The sequence below is a fragment of the Triticum urartu genome, chromosome 7A (genome assembly GCF_056163025.1).
Source record: "Triticum urartu cultivar PI428250 chromosome 7A, HENAU_Tu73, whole genome shotgun sequence".
In the NCBI taxonomy this organism is placed as follows: domain Eukaryota; kingdom Viridiplantae; phylum Streptophyta; class Magnoliopsida; order Poales; family Poaceae; genus Triticum; species Triticum urartu.
The window spans coordinates 58,897,500-58,919,690 of NC_141879.1; the positions used below are offsets into that span (position 1 = coordinate 58,897,500).

The 22,191-nt window shown below is 47.8% G+C and overlaps 1 pseudogene; it reads right to left on the minus strand.

Moving 5' to 3' along the window:
* LOC147957723 (uncharacterized) overlaps window positions 1-10,686 on the minus strand; it is a 33,113-nt pseudogene extending 22,427 nt beyond the window's left edge.
* Window positions 10,687-22,191: the final 11,505 nt, after the last annotated feature.

A 22,191-nucleotide genomic window follows, 5' to 3' on the forward strand; every position in this document is an offset into this window, starting at 1 on the left:
GGCGGCGGCGGCGCGCGCGGGTGGGGTGCGAGTGGGGCGGCGACGACGCAGGGGTAGAGGCGAGTGGACGGCAAAGAGCTTCTTTGCCGTCTACCATTTCTTTGCCGTCTGCTTTTGGGTAGCTGATGGCAAAGAGCTTCTTTGCTGTCCGCTAGCTGACGGCAAAGAGCTGGCAGATGGCAAATGAGCTGATTCCAGTAGTGTGGGGCGACAGTGGCGAGGGGGCAGGGTGGAGCGGGCAGCTACAGGGGGCGGGGGCGAGCGTGGCGGCAGCGGCAAGGGGGTGGGGAGTCGGGGGGTGAGGCGACGGCGGCAGGGGACGAGGTGGAGTGGGATGGGGCGGCGGCGACGCGGGTGGGGGCGGCAGGGGGCGCGGGCGAGGCGAGTGGGCGGCGGCAGGGGATGTGGGCGAGTGCGGCGGCGGCAAGTGGGCGGCGGCAGGGGGCGGGGTCGAGTGTGGCGGCGGCGACAAGGGGCCGGGACGTCGGCGGCGGCGGCGAGCAGTTCGGGTGTGCTCGGGGTCGGGGGCAGCTAGCTAGGGGAGAGAACGAGTGGACAGGGTGGTGAGCGAGGGGATAAGGCATTCTATGCCGATGGCTGACGTCGGCATAGATGCCACGTCAGCGATCCGCGTGAAGCACCCGCATTGGCCGCAGCTATGCCGACGGCATAGCTGTATTTTTTTATTTTTTTAATGTTTTTAATAGTTTATATTTTTTCTTCTTTATGTTTTTTTATTTCATATAATTTTTTTTGATGTTTTTTATAGTTATATTTTTCCTTTTTCATATTTTTTATGTATTATTATTTCATATGGATTTTTAATGTTTTTTTAACGCCGCCGGGAGGGGGTCGTCGACGGGGGTGGGGGGGGGGTGGGGGTGGGGCGGCGGCGGATCCGGGGCCCCGGAGACGCGTGCCGCCTCTTCGGACATGCCACCACACCATCCCGCATGTATGAGGGCCCAGTGCGACGCTCCGGTGGCATTGCTACCCCCCCAGGGCCCCCGTCCCGCCTAACCATGTAGCGTTTGACCACGGGATCTAGCCCTTTGACTTTGCACGGACGGGCTTTGACCAGCGGACCTCCCCATCCCGGTTGTGTTAGGTCAGCCCATAGGAACACTTTGGAGCAACATCCGGGCCAGACCCACAACTAGATCCCCTCCGTGTAGACCCGACGCGTCCGTTTCCCCCCTCCAGGTGCCGGCGGTGGCGCCGTCCATGAGGGGGGGCACACCCCGGACACGCGTGTCGGGCGTTTGCAACCACCACAACACTTCCAAACTTGTGAGAGGCCGCCTACGCAAGATTTGGCGGCATGCTAGCCCCCGGAGGCCGCCGGCCACAGCCGTAGACGCGCGAAGGGCAATCCGCGTAGAGGGAATTTTTCGGATACTTCTCCATCACCAAGAATTATGAAAAAAATATTATCGTTCCTATAGCACATGTGCCCACGTCGTGCAAAAAAACTCATGATTTTATCGTGCTCCAAGTATTAAATAATATTCACGCCGCATCGTTACCGCAGAATGGCTACTACCGTGTCATCGTCGTCCGTTAGGGGGGCCACGCCTGGGAGACGCGTGCCGCCTCTTCGGACATGCCACCATACCACCCCGCATGTATGAGGGCCCGGTGCGACGCTCCGGTGGCATTGCTACCCCCAGGGCCCCCGTCCCGCCTAACCCTGTAGCGTTTGACCACGGGATCTAGCCCTTTGACTTTGCACGGACGGGATTTGACCAGTGGACCTCTCCACCCGGTTGTGTTAGGTCAGCCCATAGGAACACTTTGGAGCAACATCCGGGCCAGACCCACAGCAAGATCCCCTCCGTGTAGACCCGACGCGTCCGTTTCCCCCCTCCAAATGCCGGCGGCCTCCGTCCTTGAGGGGGGCACACCCCAGACACGCGTGCTGGGCGTTTGCAACCACCACAACACTTCCAAACTTGTGAGAGGCCTCCTACGCAAGATTTGGCGGCATGCTAGCCCCCGGAGGCCGCCGGCCACAGCCGTAGACGCGCGAAGGGCAATCCACGTAGAGGGAATTTTTCGGATACTTCTCCATCACCAAAAATTATGAAAAAAATATTATCATTCCTATAGCACATGTGCCCACGTCGTGCAAAAATAACTCATGATTTTATCGCGCTCCGAGTATTTAATAATATTCACGTCGCGTCGTTACCGCAGAATGGCTACTACCGTGTCATCGCCGTCCGTTAGGGGGGCCACGCCCCGGAGACGCGTGCCGCCTCTTCGGACATGCCACCACACCACCCCGCATGTATGAGGGCCCGGTGCGACGCTCCGGTGGCATTGCTACCCCCAGGGCCCCCGTCCCGCCTAACCCTGTAGCGTTTGACCACGGGATCTAGCCCTTTGACTTTGCACAGACGGGATTTGACCAGTGGACCTCTCCACCCGGTTGTGTTAGGTCAGCCCATAGGAACACTTTGGAGCAACATCCGGGCCAGACCCACAGCAAGATCCCCTCCGTGTAGACCCGACGCGTCCGTTTCCTCCCTCCAGGTATCGGCGGTGGCGCCGTCCGTGAGGGGGGCCAAACCCCGGAGACGCGTGCCGCCTCTTCAGACATGCCACCACACCACCCCGCATGTATGAGGGCCCTGTGCGACGCTCCGGTGGCATTGCTACCCCCCAAGGGCCCCTGTCCTGCCTAACCCTAGAGCGGTTGACCACGAGATCTTGCCCTTTGACTTTCCACGGATAGGCTTTGAACAGTGGACCTGTCCACCCGGTTGTGTCAGGTCAGCTCAGAGGGACACCTGGGAGCAACATCCGGGCCAAACCGACAGCTACATCCCCTCCGTGTAGACCCGATGCGTCCGTTTTCCCCCTCCAGGTGCCGGCGGCGGCGCCGTCCGTTAGGGGGGCCACGCCCCTAAGATGCGTGTCGCCTCTTTGAACATGCCACAACACCACCTCGCATGTATGAGGGTCCGGTACGATGCTCCGGTGGCATTGCTACCCCCCCCCTAGGGCCCCCGTCCCGCCTAACCGTGGAGCGGTTGACCACGAGATCTAGCCTTTTGACTTCCCACGGACGGGCTTTGACCAGTGGACCTCTGCACCCGGTTGTGTCAGGTCGCCCGTAGGGACACCCGAGAGCAACATCCGAGCCAAACCCACAGCTACATCCACCGTGTAGACCCGACGCGTCTGTTTCCCCCCTCCAGGTGCCGGCGCCGTCCATGAGGGGGGCACACCGCGGACGTGAGGGGGGTCACACTCTGGAGACGGGTGTCGGGCGTTTGCAACCGCCACAAAACTTTTGTCGGCATAGCTGTTTTTGATTTTAATAAAATATAATGATCTATATTCAAAAGAACATGACCGCACATTATTAATGTGCTCTAAAAAATACAAACTATATATATACTCATAATATATGAAAAAAATACAAACTACATATATATTCATATGTATGTTTATATTTAACATGCTACATGTTAGTTTATATAATAATACATAAAAAAGCTTAAAAAAATACATATGAAAAAAAAATCTACCTATGCCAACGGCTATGCCGTCGGCATAGAGACGGCCAGGTTTTAGGCGGCGGGCGGCGTGCCGCGGATCGCTGACGTGGCTTGTATGCGGACGGCAGCCGTCGGCTTAGCTCGTGGACGGTGCGCCACGGATCGGTGACGTGGCATGATGATATATGCCGACGGCCTCCCGTGCAGGCCGTCGGCATAGATTTGACGACGTTAGCCGCTGGTCACGGGCGGCGTCGCCGGGCCCACGTGTATGCCGATGGCCCGGGTATGCCGACGGTTGCTGTCGCCGTGTTCGCAGCTGGGCCGACGACTTATGTATGCCGACGGGTGCCGTCGGCTTAGCTCGTGGTAGCCCGACGGCCAAGATACGCCGACGGCCAAGACGTGGCTGTCGGCATAGCGCAAAGTACGCCGACGGCAGCCGTCGGCATTGATTTGGCCGTCGGGGTAGGGCCAGTTTCCGGTAGTGCTCCCTCCGAACCGAGGAGTAGATAGCAGCCTTCGCGACCGAGGTACAAGCCGCCGAGGATGCATCACGGGCTCGAGCTGCATCAAGCACACAAGACCACATAAAGCGTTCAAGGTGTATAAACTTCTCCTTGGGGCAAACAACTGGCACCCCTAAATAGGGTTACACGCTCCGTTGTCCCGTTTACATGACTAAGGGTTATGTTCCCCTCAGGTGCATAACTTGGCACTAAAAATTTCATGGCGAATAGCGGAGCACATGCAGACAATAGGGCACTGTTCGGATAAACCGATGTGCGTCTGTAGACCCCAAGCAACGAAGCCGCGCCCTGTTCTAAAGCTTATGCGGCTCATCCGGGGGCTAACTAACAGTTTTAAGCTGATAGCAATTAACCTCTTCCGCCTAAAAGTAATCGCCATTAAACTACCTTCAAGCAACAAAGGGATCCATCATAGGTGGACCATCCTCGAACTAGACGAGGAACCACCAATAGACAGCACGGAGGACGCGATAGGCATCGACGGGTATTAAAACCAGATGACCATAGCTTGACGCGTCTCCTCCTCGGTTATCATTTCTTCTAAATTATGTCTCTTTCAAAGTTATCTATAGCTCGGATTGTTAGGTTCAATCGTTTTTAATAAGCAAACAGAAGATCCGACTAGACAATTTTTTCGGGGCACAAAGATTCCAGAAAGCACCGAATGGAAACGAGAGGAGCTATAGGGGCCACACATGGCCACCTGCACGGCCAGGGCATTGGGCGCGCCCCTAGGCTATGTGGGGGCCCTGTCTACTGCCTTACGCCATTCTTCCGCCTATAAATTTCATATTTCGCAAAACCCATCACAAGATCTTGCTCCAAATTTTAGCGCAGACACCAGGTTCTGTTCTGAAGAGATCCTGTATGCAGGCATGATCTAGTACTCTACCGGAGGGGGAATCCGTTCATAGAGGCTTCATCGTCATCCTTGCTGCCTCCATGACCATGTGTGAGTAGTTTTCTTAGGACCCTAGGTTCATAGAAGTAGCTAGATATCTCTCTCCCCCCCCTCTCTCTCTCTCTCTCTTGATATTGATCTTGATCTTCAATACAATTCATGTCACCACTCATGATCTACCTTAGTTGATGAGATTTCATATTTGAGCCCTCTAAAACCAGCAGAGAAGGAGTATGAAATTTCATCTTGAAGACTGAAGAGAGAAGGGAAGTATTCCTGGATAATACACGGCCAAGTCTCACTCTATCTCTCTCTCTCTCACTCTCTCTCTGTCTCTCTCTCTCTCTTGATCTTCAATACAACTCAATGCATCCACTCATGATCTACCTAGGTTGATGGGATTTCAGATTTGAACCCTCTGAACCAGAAGAGAAGGAGTATGAAATTTCATCTTGAAGAGTGAAGAGAAGAGCAGTCTTCCTGGATAATACAAGGTCACGCCTCTCTCTCTCTCTCTCTCTCTCTCTCTCTCTCTCTCTAGATCTTCAATACCAAGTTCCTATGAGCTGCCTCATATATGATCGGGATCAATTCGATCTAATTCATGGATGCTTTTATTGACATATGATGAATTATCACTTTATCATTAGATTGTTCATTGAATTCAATTGAATCTTTTGAGTTTTTTTTCTATCTAATTAAATAGCTTTGCATGCTCTCGGATCTATCTGTCTTCTTTCGCCAAGTTCAATGAGTTTTTCTCCATAGGGACTGGTGCTCTATAGTGCTGTAACACCTCGAATTTCTGTTAAACCCTGCGGTGTTACCACACTAGCATATTTACAAGTTTTAGGAAAATACAGAATTTCAGTCGAGCTTCCTTTGTATTATGGGCATCGACGCATGCAAAATTTCTGATAATAGGTAAGAAAGCGACCATTAAGTTCATAAATCCGACAACGCACAACACAACTTCACGGTAATGAAAATAAAGAAGTACGAGCGTCCACATGCTCACACTGAAAGAATCGGTGGTAGGAAACAAAGAAGTCTCTGAACAATTAAGATGCAACTCAGCTTTTTCGATAAAGGGCTTTTCATTGAATTGAAATATCAAGTTGGTACAACCGCATCAAAGATCACCCGGCCTCTGCATAGCTAGATGCACACAGCCAAAGTTTCAAAGTACTAGAAGCCAAAATAAAAAGGCAAAAAACGCCAGCAGTAGCAAAAAAAGATAAAAGAGGCCTAAGGTGATGCCGGTCCAATCCGAAGGTCACACCGCCATCCATGGGGTAAAAAATGTCCCTGGCCGAGCACTCCAACCGGGTAGAAGCCATCATAAAAAAGTCTCTGTCCTCCGGCCTCTGCAGGATAGACCACATACGGAGCCATCGCGAGCATATATGAATTACCTGCATAGGAGATGAAACACTTTTATGATTAAAAACAATATCATTCCTGGTGAGCCACAACGCCCAACATAAGGCAGCCGCCCCCGCAACAATGTGCTTAGACAATTGTTTATCTATTCCCCTCAACCAATTGTCGAACATATTCCGTACACTGCGTGGAGGATATAGATTCGAAGCAATTTGGACTATTGCCCATACCGATCTAGCAAACTTGCAATCAAAAAATAGGTGTTTAATGGATTCATTATGATTGCAGAAAACACATTTTTTGCAGCCTTGCCAGTTTCGTCGAGCTAGATTGTCCCTAGTTAAGATAACTCCTTTGTTGAGAAACCATAGGAAAATTTTCACTTTTAGAGGAATCTTAAGCTTCCACAATTTTCTATTATCAGATGGAACCTCGTTATGAACCAATGCATCGTACGTGGATTTAACAGAAAATCTTCCATTCAGATGCAGGTTCCATTTAAAGATGTCCGATTCAGCAGACAATTGGACAGCTCCCAAACGAGTCAGCAAATCGTTCCATGCAGTCAGATGAGGTCCAGAAATCGTTCTGCGAAAAGAAATATCCGGGTGTTCTTGTCCCAATACCTGCTTAATCGTGACAAACTTATGTCTAACTATCCGATATAAGCTTGGGTATTGCACATTTAGAGGAGTAGTCCCGAGCCAGGTGTCTTCCCAGAATCGAATCTGGGAGCCGTCCCTAACCGAGAAAGTGCCAAATTGGAAAAAGAATTCTTTAGCTTTCATAACCCTACTCCAAAAATGAGAGTCACCTGGTTTCCAGTAGACCTGGGAGATTGCTTTGGACCCAACGTATTTATTACGAATGATCTCCTGCCAAACACCATCCTCAGTGAGTAATCTGTATACCCATTTGCTGAGCAATGCAATGTTTTTGATCTCAAGATCCTGGATTCCGAGTCCCCCTTGGCTTTTAGGACGACATAATATATTCCACCTAGCCAAGCGATATTTCTTTTTTTCATTGTCACTCTGCCAAAAAAACCTTGATCTAAAATAATCAAGGCGTTGGAGAACACCTTTTGGCAGATGAAAAAAAGATAGCATGTAAAGGACCATGTTGGTAAGAACCGAGTTGATCAGAACTAGTCGGCCCCCATAGGACAAGAGTTTGGCCTTCCAGCTCGCCAACCGTTTCTCCAGTCTCTCTTCAACATGTTTCCATTCAGCGATTGTCAAATGCCGATAATGAATAGGAATACCTAGATATCGAATCGGAAATTGGCCTAGTTGGCATCCAAATATATCAGCATATTCTTGTGAAGTTTCTGCGGCTTCGCCAAAGCAGAAAAGTTCACTCTTATGAAAGTTTATCTTAAGGCCAGAAAGATCCTCAAAAGCACATAATAACAATTTGAGGTTTCTAGCCTCTTCTAGGTCGTGATTCAAAAACAAAATGGTGTCATCCGCATACTGTAAGATTGACAGGCCTCCTTCTACTAGATGAGGAATGACCCCGGTGATTTGACCAGCTAGTTTGGCCCTCTCAATGAGAGTAACTAGCATATCAGCCACGATGTTGAAAAGGATAGGTGATGCGGGGTCGCCTTGGCGTAGCCCCTTCCTAGTCTGAAAATAATTGCCTACGTCATCGTTCACCTTGATAGCCACGCTACCTCCAGACACAAAGTTCTCAACCCATCGGCACCAAGTATCGGAAAACCCTTTCATACGAAGAGTTTGAAGCAAAAAAGGCCACTTCACCTTATCATAAGCTTTCTCGAAGTCAATCTTAAAGATGACCCCATTCAACTTTTTACGATGGAGCTCATGAACAGTTTCATGTAGGACAGCAACACCATCTAAGATGTTCCGTCCTTGCATGAAAGCTGTTTGTGTTGGTTTGACTACATGGTCTGCGACCCCATTTAGGCGGTTAGTCGCGACCTTGGTGAAAATTTTAAAGCTCACGTTTAATAAGCATATCGGTCTATATTGTTGAATCCGATTGGCATCCTTTATCTTTGGTAAAAGGATAATTTCACCAAAATTGAGTCTGGAGATGTCTAGTCTATGAGCATGCAGTTCATTAAACAATTGAACCAGGTCAGACTTTAACATATCCCAAAAAAATTGATAAAACTCCGCCGGAAAACCATCCGGTCCCGGAGATTTGTTGTGTTGCATTTGAAAAATCGCAGTCCGTATTTCCTCCTCAGTGAAAGCAGAGGTTAGGAATTCATTTTCCGCAGCGGAAACCTGCTGGATGTCATGACAAATAGACTCATCCATCTCCAGCGTAGTTTCCGAGGAAGGACCAAACAAGTCTTTATAGTATTTTGTAATAAAGTCCTTGAGCGGAGCGTCCCCATCAATGCGACCCTCGTCCTGATCAAGGGTGAATATTCGTTTCTTTCTATGTCTGCCATCGGCTAACATTTGAAAGTACTTCGTGTTATCATCCCCAAGTACCAACGAGTCGCTCTTGCACCGTTGGTACCATTTGATTTCCTCTTCGCGTAAGAGACGGGCTAGCTGCTCATTGAGATGACTTGTTTGCTCAATCTCAGCCGCAGATAGAAGTCTCACCCCCGCGATCTTATCTAAGGAATCGATCATGACAGATAGTCGCAACTTCTCTTTCTTATAAATCCCAGCGGTGTGTTTAGCCCATCCGTGGAGGAATTGGCGCAACGCACGAATGCGATTATTCCAACGTTGAATTGGTGTATCACCCCGTGTTGGGCGTTGCCACACCTTTTTAATCAATTCAGGGAAACCCTCTCTAGTGAGCCACCCCAGTTCAAATTTAAACTGATGGCGGTTCGAAGTGGGTGCTGCTTGACCAAAATCAGTAAGCAATGGAGCATGATCCGATAAGGCCTCAATTCTCTCCAAAGCCCGCACTGATGCTAATGAATATTTAAATTCCCAGTCTGTGGTGACTAGCACCCGATCAAGTTTTTCGAATGTCGGGATAGATCTATTATTGGCCCAGGTAAATTGGCGCCCCGAGAGAGAGAGTTCCCGCAAATCAAGACTGTCAATGACAGCATTAAAAAGAAACGGCCATCGAGTGTCGAACCTATCATTGTTTTTATCCTACTGGTATCGCAAAATATTGAAGTCCCCCCCAAGTAGCATAGGGTGAGGATTTTCTCTGCAGGTATTGACAAGTTCTTTGAGGAAGGCCGCTTTAAATTCATCTTGAGCAGCACCATATACGGCAACCAAGCTCCAAATGAAATTATCGGACTTGTTTCTAAGGTGGAATTTAATATGATACTCCCCCTTTGAAGTTGAAAGAAGTTCCAAGTAAGTGGAGTGTATTCCTAAAAGAATACCTCCGGACCTCCCTGAAGGCGGCAGGATATGCCATTCGTAATCTTTGCCACATGAAAAATGGTCCAAATCACGCGTTGGAAAGTCACGCTTACTACACTCAGAGATTGCCACGAAGTCGAGGGCATGATCCCTAACACAATAGGAAATATGTTTGTACTTAGCCAAGTCACCAAGACCCCTGCTATTGCAAAACATTCCTTTCATGGAGAAACTTTATTACGTTTGGATACTTTGGTCTTCTTCTTAGGGCGACCCTTTTTACTACCAGAGTTAGACTTGTTCTTACGTACCGATGCAACGAGCTCACAAAGCATCGTATCACGCATGGTATCTTCAAAGTCTACCTCTGTAGTATCATTGACCAGATGAGAGAGGAGTCTGCCTTCATGGTTGGCATCGGACTCCTCATCCTCCTCATCTGATACTAGTGGATCCGCCGTCAGAAGCGTTCTAGGAGCAACCGTAAGCCGGTCGAACTCCATTTGCTTAAGAGCTTTAACTGAGAAATCAACTACTGCATCATTTCTACCTAATGAAATACCAAGGCTAGCAATATTTGAAAACATTTTGGCTTTATCAAAAGATAGAAAAGATTTGCAAGGAGACGTACCATCAAAGTCGAGGTTCCGCGATGCCGTTCTACGCATGGCCCTCTGCATGGAATCCTCATCAGTGGCAGAGGCCCCATCAGCCCCCACAACATGGCGGCCGCTACGTCTAGGCGGTGAAGTAGTAAACTCCGAAGCAACCCGCATCCCAAAGGGCCGGAAAGGTGGTGTAGACGGCTCCGGCGCAGCAGCGGGAGACCTAGAACGCTGCAGCTCATCCTCCATAACAGCGATACAAGGAGCAGCCTCCACGTCCCGCGGCGGCGACACAGGGGACAGCGCCGGCCCCAGCGACGCGGCGGGAGACCGTGAAAGCTGCAGCTGATCCTCCATGACAACGTTCGTAGGAGCAACCTCCTCGTACTGCGACGGCGGCGCAGGAGACAGCGCCCGAAGCATCGCCAAGGCCATGTCATGATCTGCACGCACCGCCCGGGAGAAAATCACACCCCGACGACCAGAAGACCGAGAAGAAGCCGATGTCGGTGTCGTCAGATGCTCCAAAGCAACCTCCGACGGTGATCCCATCGCCAAGGGCGCCGCAGGCCCATCAACCCATGTCCGAATAGCTGACATGGGCGAAGCATCCGGTTGAGGTGGTGGAGGTGGTGCAGAGCTGGCAAGCGAGGGAGGGTTCTAGGGAGGCACGAGCTCCGTTGCCGCTGGCGGGTCCCCCGACAAAGGCCGCGATGCCAAGCATGGATGTGTACTGGCAGGAACGGTCGTGAAAGAGGTGATTCGCATCGGAACCACTCCTCCCGAGGAAGATGATGCCGCCGTGTTAGCTGACGACGAAGACGCTTTCGGCCTCTTGCTCTTGTCATCAGCCTTTGAAGTGTCCTCTCGATCATGCTCCTTGTCCCCTTCTGTATCATCGCCATGCTCCCAAACGCGAGGCACAAAATCAGCGTCCACACGGAAATCATCATCTTCCAGAGTGTACCGGAATTCATAGCCCTTCTTCTGAACAACCACATCCGACGAGAGGGAGTTGACAGGGCTCAACTTAAAAGCATCAAGATTAAGCACGCCAACCTGAATCCTCACAGTACCACGGCGGCGCAAGCAAAGGAGGTCGACGTCAAGAGTGGCGCCAATAACAGAGCCAACTGCCCAGAGACCCAAGAAATGCCGGAGAGCGTGAGGAACTCCGTGTACATGCACCCAAACTGGAATAAGCTCAAAACAATTCGGAATCTCCTCAGAATGACAAGCCTTGAACTCCAAAGTGACATTATGCGATTTGATGAAGACCGTGAAACCAGTAACTCTCAGGAGCACCTCGTCACTGGGAAAAGACATGATAAAAGCATTCTGGCCATGAGGGATAGCCTCCCACGTCCACTGTTGCTGATATTGGGCGATCTTAGCAACCTCCGCCTCCACAATGCTCGAAGAGATAGAGCCTCCCGAGATCGTAACAAGAGCCGTTGGGGAGGATTGTGGTGCGAGGTCTGCCCTGCAAACATTGTCAGGCATCTGAAAGAAGGCCATGCTCTCAGTCCCATAGCCACAAAGCATCGCCGCCGGCTTCGGCATCTTGAGAGCTCGACACCGCCGAGTAGTCATCGGATGGTTCGCCTTGTTACAGATGAAACAATACTGTTGTGTTTCACAATCTGAAGCCAGATGTCCGGCCGACTGACACTTGGTACACCATAACTTGGTCATTACCGTGTTCACCCCGGGAGCAGGTGCCGCCTGAGGCACATCATGTTGTTGTTGAGCCGGTGCCATAAGAGGAGCAGCAGTCACAAGAGGCACCGAGACAAAAGCCGGAGCACCTTGTACGCCATGATAAGGCAAGGTGGGTGGAGCAGCGACGATCGGGGCGTTTCCCGCACGGTTCTTAGGCCGATTTCCTTTTCCTCCCTTCGGTTTCGTAGGACGGATATTCCCTGTCTGAACTCCGGCCGCCTAGTTTGCCAGACCAGCGTTAAAGGCCATTGGCTGGACAGCAGTGGGGTGACCATGGCTCTGTTGCAAGAAAGGGCCGGCTGGTTGATATGAGTACACCGGCGCCATTTGCTGCATGTACCCCGGCGGCGCATGATACATCGGTTGCTGCTGAAAGAACTGCTGCGGCATTTGATACATCTGTTGTTGCTGCTGCCCCGGTGCTGGAGTCTGTTGGGGAAGGTTCGGCATGACACTTTGAGCGGAGGAAGAAGGGATCACCAGGGGGAACACCCCAGGTGCGAAGCCAGGGGCACCACCAGACGAGGAGGCGTCCGAGGGCATCGGCGCGGCGGCTGCAGGTCGGACCTGCCCAGAGGCCGGCGGCGCGGACGCGTCGCGACCCATCCTCGAGCAGACGGCAGCCACGAAGGATCGAGCAAGATTAGGGTTTCTGCGAGGAGTGTCCCTGTTCCACATATGAAACAACCAACGGTTGAGATTAACCATGCGTAAAGAACAGTTCGGATGTGACGCACCTGAGATCGGGTGAGGGCCCAGGCCTATCAACCGCCCCGACTCGTCCGGCGAAACGCCCGTCGCAGGAAACATCGGAGGCGCCGTCGGCGTGATCACCGCTGTCCTCGCCAAGCCGGCCGAGGGCATGGCATCTTCCAGAGTACGAGAGGGAGAGACTCTGGGGGCAGGGAGAGGTCCGATCCAGGGCCGTACCATAGGCCTAGATATAGCGGGAGCCCTCACGTGCCGGCATGCAGCCGGCGGCGACCCCCGCGAATGAATTGCCGGCGAGGTCGGAGAACCGTTTACCTCTTGTGCACAATCCTTCTGAGCAGATCCTCGCCTTGAAGACGGTCTCTCCCATACTCATGAGGCTGATGTAGGATACCCAATGTCGGCCCAAAACTCGGCGGCCAGCTCCTCGTCAGTCTTACGCCGGCGCGATGCCTCGGAGGTCTCGGCCGTCGAGGAGTCCTCGCCTCCGTCATCTGCACGGAGGCAAGAAAATCGCGATCCAGATCCGGCCGGCACCGGAGCGGACCACCCCGGCGCTAAGGTCAGGCGCCGGCGGGTGGAGATCCGCATTGGTCGAGTAGTCGCCCTAACCACGACCAGGAGCTAGGCGGCGACCAAGAGCACAAAGTCAGCTGATCGCCCCAATTGGTCTATACTAGATCCCACAAAAAAAAAACGACCTGAAGCCATCCCAGTACTCTCCCTAGAGCGGAGGATCTCCGTCGTGAGCACGAGGCAAGTGGCCAGTGCGCTCCCTAGCCTGCTGGGCACGCTAGGCTGTACAAGGGCGTGTCTGTCGCATCCGAACACGGGGAAGCCTGCCTGCAGAGCCCACAAGTCGTCACCGGCGAAGACTTTGTGACGGTGTCAAATAGGTTGAACTCCTGCAAATTCGTAGCACACCATGGATCCTGCGCATGGCATGATGCCGCCGTACATGCTTGGGGAAGTTGGGCCGTATCGGGTCGGATCGTCCAAGAAAGGTGCGACAAAGTGCTTCGCATCTCTCTGATGGCGGCTGTCGGCGCTGAATCGCAAGTCATAAGCCTTGTTCAGTGGTCTCGCGGTCCTGCTACTTGCGACCTGTGAACGGGCAAGAAAGGGATTAGAGTTTCCTAGTATAAACCCATGGGACGTTTTCACCTAGGATATGACGAAGCCTTACAAAAATGTAGGATGCGCGTACGCGTACCAAGCAGCGCGGACGATGGAACAAAAGGCAAGGCGAGGGAAAAAACAAAACCATTTTCCGTTTCTAATAGAATGACAGCGGGTTGAATATGTTAGGGTTTTTTTTTGTAAAAGTACACGACAGATCAAGAATATCACTTGTCTATTAGTTCATATACACACACTAGCAAATATGCTCGTGTGTTGTAAAAGGAAAAACAAAACACATGCCCCAAGCCAAAAAAACATGGCTCATGACCCCCTCTATTTCGAAACAGCACTACACTTCGGTGCCTTAAGACACCTGCCTTTGTGTGCATGATATGTGGACCCAACAAGTGATTGACCCGCATGTCATTTTTTTTTTTGCGGAAATGGCCCGCAGGTCATTGACCCAAAGGGAGATACCTTTACGGCACCAAAGCTGCATCCTTCAGCACAACGCCCCGTCCTTCCTTGCAGAGAAAATGCCGATTTCCATAAACCAGTGTTGTCCTGGTCGAGGAATTGGATGGCAAGGTAACAGTGATTGATGATAAAAATAATGGGTCAATTGATGATAGCATTGTTAGGGACGCCAGTTTGGGACACGTGATCTCATCCTGATTAAAACCTTGATTCTGATACAATTGAACCTCCCATTTACTACTGAAGACCACAACAATTTGTATCGCCAAAAAGCATGTCCTACGCAACTATCAGAGCCATTCCCATTCCTGTTTTTTCCAGCAATTTTCTTCATGTTTTTTTGTAAGAAACCCAAATCAAATGGTCACTACATAAGCATTTGGTCATATTTGGAATGACATATGTAATAAAGTCAAGTCACTTCCTTTTGACAATTCTTATTGTCAGGTCGGCAGAATGGTAAAGTATATTGTTCCTAACAAATAAATATAGGGTCACCTATGTTCCAAGATTGATTAATAATGTACTTTTTCTTGATCCATGCACTTGAACATTAATTTGATTAATACCATCCTTTGATCCTATATAGGGTCAATTCGTTGCAACTTCTAGTAATCTTGCAAGCTATAAAATCTGCAATTATGAAGAATTAGCTCTAGTTTTAGTTGGAAAAATATCATAATGAACGCACTCTCAAGGCATTTAACTATTTGAGAGCTTGCACTAATAGGTCCAGGTATCACTTGATGGTCGTATGCATCATTCTGATGCAGAGGCCGGGGAGTCCCCCCTTTTCGAAAAAAAAGAAAAAAAAACCTGCATACAACAACATTAAAAGTATCATCCATGATATGCTATATTGCAGATGTCATCGCTAAAGTTTTGAATGAAACCGAAACAAGTTACCGACGTTGTTTGTTGGACTCCTCAGCCCTGCTTAAAAATCTTGCAGACAGTCTCCAGCCATGGCGGGGGAAGCATAACGTTGATGTCACGATCCAGAGGCAGGAGGAGCCCCCAACTTGCTGTATGGTGATCGTACGAGATACCACACAAGTTCACCTACGATCCACTCAGGCAGTTTAGGGAATCGTACAACGCAAGAGACCATGAACCTCATCTTTTCCACAATTTTTGTGCTAATCCAATGTTTAAGATTTTTAGGTACAAATCCACTGATAGATCAATCAAAACACATGAACGTATAGTACTTTCGTTCTGCCCAAATACGATAGCACATGACTTGGCTGGCTCCGCCAAGTGGCGCACACGTATGAGCTGTTGCCTTCATTGATTGCTACTTGAAGGTTGTTCACGTGTCATAGCTGCAGGATCTATTGGCAAGCCACCCATGCCCAAATGGATGGGAATTTGACCGAGATGTAGGAGGGACGAGCTATGGGATGGAGTTGGCCCATCCAACCGAGCAGGCTCGCTCGCCTCGTTCCGTCCCTACTGATCGACACATCATCCAGTCGTACTTGAGCATGTCCCGCAGAGGGTGACGGCCAAGATGAACACAATCGTTTGTGCACCATACACCAATGAGGAGGTGAAAGTTGCTTTATTTCAAATGTTTCCCACTAAAGCCCCGGGAACATATGGTTTCCTGGCTCACTTTTAACAAAGTCACTCGGACATATGCGGCGATGAGGTCACAAAGATAATACTGAGAATAGTGCATGGAGAAGAAAGTCCTGAATGCATCAACAACGCTGTCTTAGTACTGATTCCTAAGGTAATGTCTTAGATAAGATAGCTTCTAAGGTGTAGCAAATAGATTGAAGACTATCTTGCCTGGCATAATCTCTGAGGAACAATCGGCCTTTTTCTCGGGAAGGCTGATCACACACAACATTATTTGTGCCTATGAATGTCTGCCTTTAATGAAGAGGTCTAGATCAAAATCAAACAGCTATTGTGCCCTGAAGCTGGATATGATGAAAGCTTATGATAGATTAGAGTGGTCCTATTTGAAAGCTATCATAACCAAGCTTGGGTTTATGGGATAGTGGATTGACACAGTTATGTGTATGGTTTCATCAGTCTCTATTTTTGTTCTTTTTAACAGAGAGAAGCTTGAATCTTTCAAACCGACAAGAGGTATCCGTTAGGGAGAGCCATTCTCCCCCTACTTATTCTTGATTGCAGCAGAGGGCCTTTCCTGCCTCTTTAAATCCAGTTCTCACTCATGACTAGCAGGTATATATCCAGGTGGCCCCCATGGCTCCCACTGTTAACCATCTTTTGTTTGTAGATGACATCCTGTTGCTTTTCAAGGCCAGTGTAGAGGGATCAGTTGTAGTGTCAAACCTACCTGAGACTTGTTGTAGTGCGTCGGGAAAAAAGATAAATCATGAGAAACCATCCATTTTTTTCAGCAAAGGATGTCCAAGCCCAACCAAAGAAGTTGTTGAACATACTTTGCAAGTCCAGAATGAATCATTGGGGGGCTGTTATCTGGGTATGCCCACTGATGTTGGCCACTCAAAGAACGGAACATTTAGATATTTGAACGACCGTGTATGGAAAAAAAAGGATGGATGGAGAAGATTTTGTCATCGGCGGGTAAAGAAGTGTCGATCAAGTCTATAGTGCAGGCTATTCCGGTCTATTCCATGTCTTGTTTCAGATTGCCAAGAGGTCTTTGCGAGAACATCACGTCAATCATACGACAATTCTAGTGGGGTAGCAAGCAAGGAAGGAGGAAACCGTGTTGGTTGGCGTGTGACATAATGACTAGACTAAAACACTTGGTAGGTCCGGACTTCCGTGACTTGGAGATTTTCAACTTGGCGATCCTTGATCGACAAGCATGGCCGACTATGACCGATGACTCATCACTAAGCGCTAGGATCCTTAAATCTGCTTATTTGCCAGCATGCTCATTATTAGAAGCAGAGCTTGGATTGCATCCATCTCAAATATGGTGGGCGATCTTGGACGGTCATGACATCTTGGCGCAGGGCATTGTCCGGAGGATTGGAGATGGCGAAACTACGGATATATGGGCACACTGTTGGATTCTGAGAGATTGGTTTAAGCCGCCAATCACTTCACTTGTATAGGACCCTCCTTTGAAGGTACCACAACTCATTGATGCTACAACAGCATCGTGGAACGAGGATTTGGTTCGGTCTATTTTACTACATTTGATGCTTTGGACATCCTAAAGATACCATTGTGCTCACGCAAGATAGAATTTTTTTTTGGCTTGGCATGATGAGAGTCGCGGCATTTTCTGTGTATGAGCTGCATATCGTATGATTTTACGGACAAAGCTTAGTTGGGAGGCTTGGTTGAATGAAAGCGAAGGAGCATCGGGTGTGCAAAATGATAGCAATAAGTGGAGCACTACTTGGCCCATACAGGTACCGTCAAAACTGAGGATGTTCGTCTGGCGTCTTGCTAGACAATTCATGCCCATTGGCGAGCTACTAAAACACCGAAATATGGCTCATGAGGATAGTTGTGCGCTTTGTGGGGCAAAGGATACGAGTGGAAGCATGCACTATTCACATGCATGGTGTCAAGTAGTGTTTGGGCCTTAGCGTCTGAAGATTTAGTGCAGCACATGGTTGATCGGCAAGAAGAGAGTCCGAACGAATGGCTCTTTGCATTACATGAAATCGTGGACAGCACTGCATTTGTACGGCTGGTCGTTACAGCATGGGCAATTTGGGGAGCACGAAGGAAAGCTATCCACGAAGACATTTATCAATCACTGTAATCGATTAATGGCTTCATCACAAGTTACCTGGCCCAAATCCAAGTTGTGAACAGAAGAGCATCGAGGCAGGCTGTTGCTGCGTTTCCAAGGGCGACACAATGGCTGCCTCCAGATGCGGGTTGTGCAAAAGTTCATGTGGACGTTGCAGTATGTCGTCACGGCAGGTTTGGTGCGATTGGAGCAATCCGTAGCAAGGTTTTGGTTACTGAATGAGGCAATTTTACTAAGGGGGACTGGTAAATGTGGTTACCACGGTTACCAAGAAATACAGAGAATATTTCGAGCAAATTTTATAGTTGAACTATGAATTTAAATAAGTGAATGAATGAATATTCGAACCAGAGACCTCTCAAAACAGGAACTAGGCTGCTACCAACACGCAAGAACCAACTCTCATGGCATTAATTAGATCCTACGTACTTAACTGTAAATCGAGTGTTTAAATTAAAAAAAATGGATTTTTTTGCTTGGTATGGTGATTTACCGAGGGGCACGGAAATATGCGGTAATCAAGGGAAATCTTGAAATTTCGACCAATAACCAAAACCTTGATCTGTAGAGACCTTGGAGGGGCATTCATGGGAGCGTGGGTGCTTGTCCTCAGGTATATCATGGAACCGCAAACTCTCAGAAGCTTTGGCGATAAGGGAAGCTTTGGCACTTTATGACGACCTATATTTACGGCGAATCCACGTGGCCTCAGATTGCAAAGTGGTGGTCGATGATATCAAGAAGGAAAATTCGTCAAGCTATGGAGCAATTATACATGAAATACTGGAACACTCTTCGGGTTTCGATTTTTGTAAAATTTGTCATGAATTTAGGAGTTCAAATTTTGAAGCTCACAATTTAGCGAAGTATACTCTTTCTCTCGGGGCTGGCTGCCATGTTTTGTACGGACACCCTTGGAGATCCTCCCTCCATCCCTGTAAATATTAGGACGAGTTAATAAAAGCTTCGCGAGGTTGTCTCAAAAAAATCGACGGTAATTGTTAGCAACTTGAGATATAATTAAGATGACGGACTGGCAGAAGCATTAACCTCTTTATTAGTAACTTACCTCCTTTTTTTAGTAAGTAATAGATTGGAGACGGCGGACGAAGAAGAGACGAGCAACTCGTGCACGAGGCAGCGGCGCCGGCGGCTTTTGCTACGCCAACATGGGTGATCCAGATCATAGGTCGCAGTCATGTTGGTGGTGGTGCGTTACCAGTGTTTGCCCTACGTTAAGTTTTGACGCCAATGAAAAGTGCTTCGGTACACCACCCCTCACAAAACGTATAAAGGGTAGTATAGACTTTTTACAATTGTATTCACTTTCCTACATAGAATGTATATACGCTGTAGGTTCGTATAATACCCGGCGAACAGCCCTCCCTCATGGGCTCAGCCCATTTACGTTTTTTTAGTTTCAATTGTAAAAAATGGATGCCCTCGGCTGGATTCAAACCAGCGCCCTCACGCACTACTTGTAACAACACAAACCATCCTGGACAGCACATCACATTTGCTTTCTTGGCTTGTTTTCCTCTTCTTGTGCGGGAGACATAATGCCATGAAAAAAACACAGCACCTCCACTCTTTAGTTTACGTCTCTTTTTTTTTGCACGGTTTTCTTTAGGGTATCTAGTTTTCCTGTTTTGTTCATAAAATACTAATATTTGTATTTTTAAAATTTTTACATAAATTTCAAAATAAATGTTCATGCCTTTCAAACATGCTCAGAATGTCAAAATACGAACAGTTTCTAAAAATAAACGAAACGTCAAAGAAGACAAAAAAATAAACACGAGAGAAGATAAAAAGAAAAAGAAAAACACAGTTCACGACCTCCGAGAAGGTCCCAAAACAGGAAAAAAATGGCTGGGAACCTGAGGTTCCCAAGACCGAGAAAACTTTTTTGCAAATTTCATAGTGAAGTTTGTTTTGAATTTTTGTGAAAATATTCAAATCCATGAATATTTTTAAAACAATTGATGAACTTTTCAAATCCGCGAGCTCTTGGACCGGCCCAACACGTGCCCGACTAGAGCAATGTCGCCGCCTAATTGGGCCAAGGCCTAAGCGTTTTATTTTCTTTTCTATTTCTTCATTTGATTTCTTATTTTTTTAAAATTCACTTATCTCTTTTTTGAATACCAAAATACAAGTTTTAACTAACTTTTTAAACTAGTGATTTAAAAAAATATAAAATATTTATTAAATGTTTTAAAAAGCACTTACTGTTTTAAATTTTATCCCTTTGTATTTATTAGTTGGGGTCATTTCAAGGATGTCCAAAAAACACCATGTTGAACGGAGATTATTCGGTAAGGTCAGAACGGTTCATCTGAGAGCACTTTATTTTTCAACATATTTGAAATGCCCCCAATTTCCCCACCAAAAAAGATGAAGAAATGGATCCGATTTTTTTCATGGCCTTTTACGAGCAATTCAAGGCACCATGCCAAGTTCATTTGGTTTTCAACAAATTCTGCATTTTCTGGAGTTTCCTTTGTAAAAGAAGACCGATAAAATGGGCGAACATGTTGCAACTTGCATACGGTGTCGAAAATTGTTTAACCTAGCATGGTTGCCTACCATGGTCATTCCCATCCGGGTGCATCCTGCATTGAACATGGTCTAGTTTTGAACATTTTTTAAATGACCCCAACTTTTGCAGGCAAGGGGCATGCCCGTGGTAAGGATCCATGCCGGGTTTGAATGATTTCCGAGAAAATATGCAAGTTGCGACACGTCCGACCATTTATCTACCTTTTTTAACCGAGAGAACTCCGGAAAAGTCAAATCTGTCGAAACCAAAACAACTTGGCATGGTGCGTTTAATCGGTAATATAAGATCATGGAAAGATTTGGGGTGAGTTAATGCATGCCGCAAAAACATGCTCTCAAATGGACCCTTCTCGCCTACCTGAACACCCTCTGTTGAACATGATCTATTTTTGAACATGCATGAAATCATCCCAACCTTTTCCAGTAGGCGGGCATGCCCATGGTAGGCATCCATCCCGGGTTTGAATGAATTTCCCACAATTTATGCATGTTGTGTCACGTCCGCCATTTATCAGCTTGTTTTCATCGAGAGAACTCTAGAAAATGAAAGAATTGTCGAAAACTTAAACAGCTTGACATGGTGCTATGATTTGATCATAGAAGGAGGTGGAAAAAAATTAGGCCTTTCGAAGGATGTTGAGAAACAACGCACCCTCAGGTAGAGCCTTCTAGCCAACCCGTACACCCTTCATTAAACATGGTCTACTTTTGGAGATTCTTAAAATGACACCAACCTTTTCAAGCAGGTGGGCATGACCATGGCAGTCATCCATGCCAGGTTTGTACGATTTCTGACAACGTATGCAAGTTGCGACACGGCCGCCCATTATCAAGAATTTTTTTTACCGAGAAAACTAGGAAAATGCAAAACTTGTCGAAAACCAAAACAACTTGGCATGGTGCCTTGAATTGGTCATACGAGGCATGAAAAAAATTTGGGCCATTTCAAGCATGTCGGGAAACGACGTGCTCTTAGACGGAGCCATCTCGCCTACTCGAACACCTCCGTTGATCATGGTCTAAGTTTCCTTTTTCCATCTTTTGTAGTGCGTCAAATATAACGCTAAAAGGAAAGACTGTGGTTTTCCTTTTCAACCGGGCTGGTTTTTTCTTCAGTTTTTACATGGGTTTCTATATTATTTTGTTTTTCTTTCCTTTTATTGATTTTGAAAAAAGTTCATCAATAATTCAAATTAAGTTCATTGATTTGGAAAAAATAACAAAATTTAAAAAATCCATTGAATTAGAAACAAAGTTCATCAATTTATAAAAAAGACCAACAATTTTCAAAAACAAATTGCCAACTTGCGAAATAGTTCACGAATTTGTGAAGAAAACTGATCAATTTTGGGGGACAAAGTTCACTGATTTGAATGAAAAATTCAAGAATTTGAAACTTTTTCGTCATTTTTGATTAAAAAAATCACGAATTATAAGAACTTCACGCATTTAAGAAACAAAAAAAGAAAAGAAAAAACAACCAGAAAATGTTGCGCTTTTCCAGTGTTGTATTTCAAGTATAAAAAGACTTACTTAACAATTGAGGTCCGGTTGCCTAGCTGGTTATTGCGGCTGTGCTAATTGTTGAAGCACCTTTTTTGCGGTTTCGGAAAAAAGAAAGGATG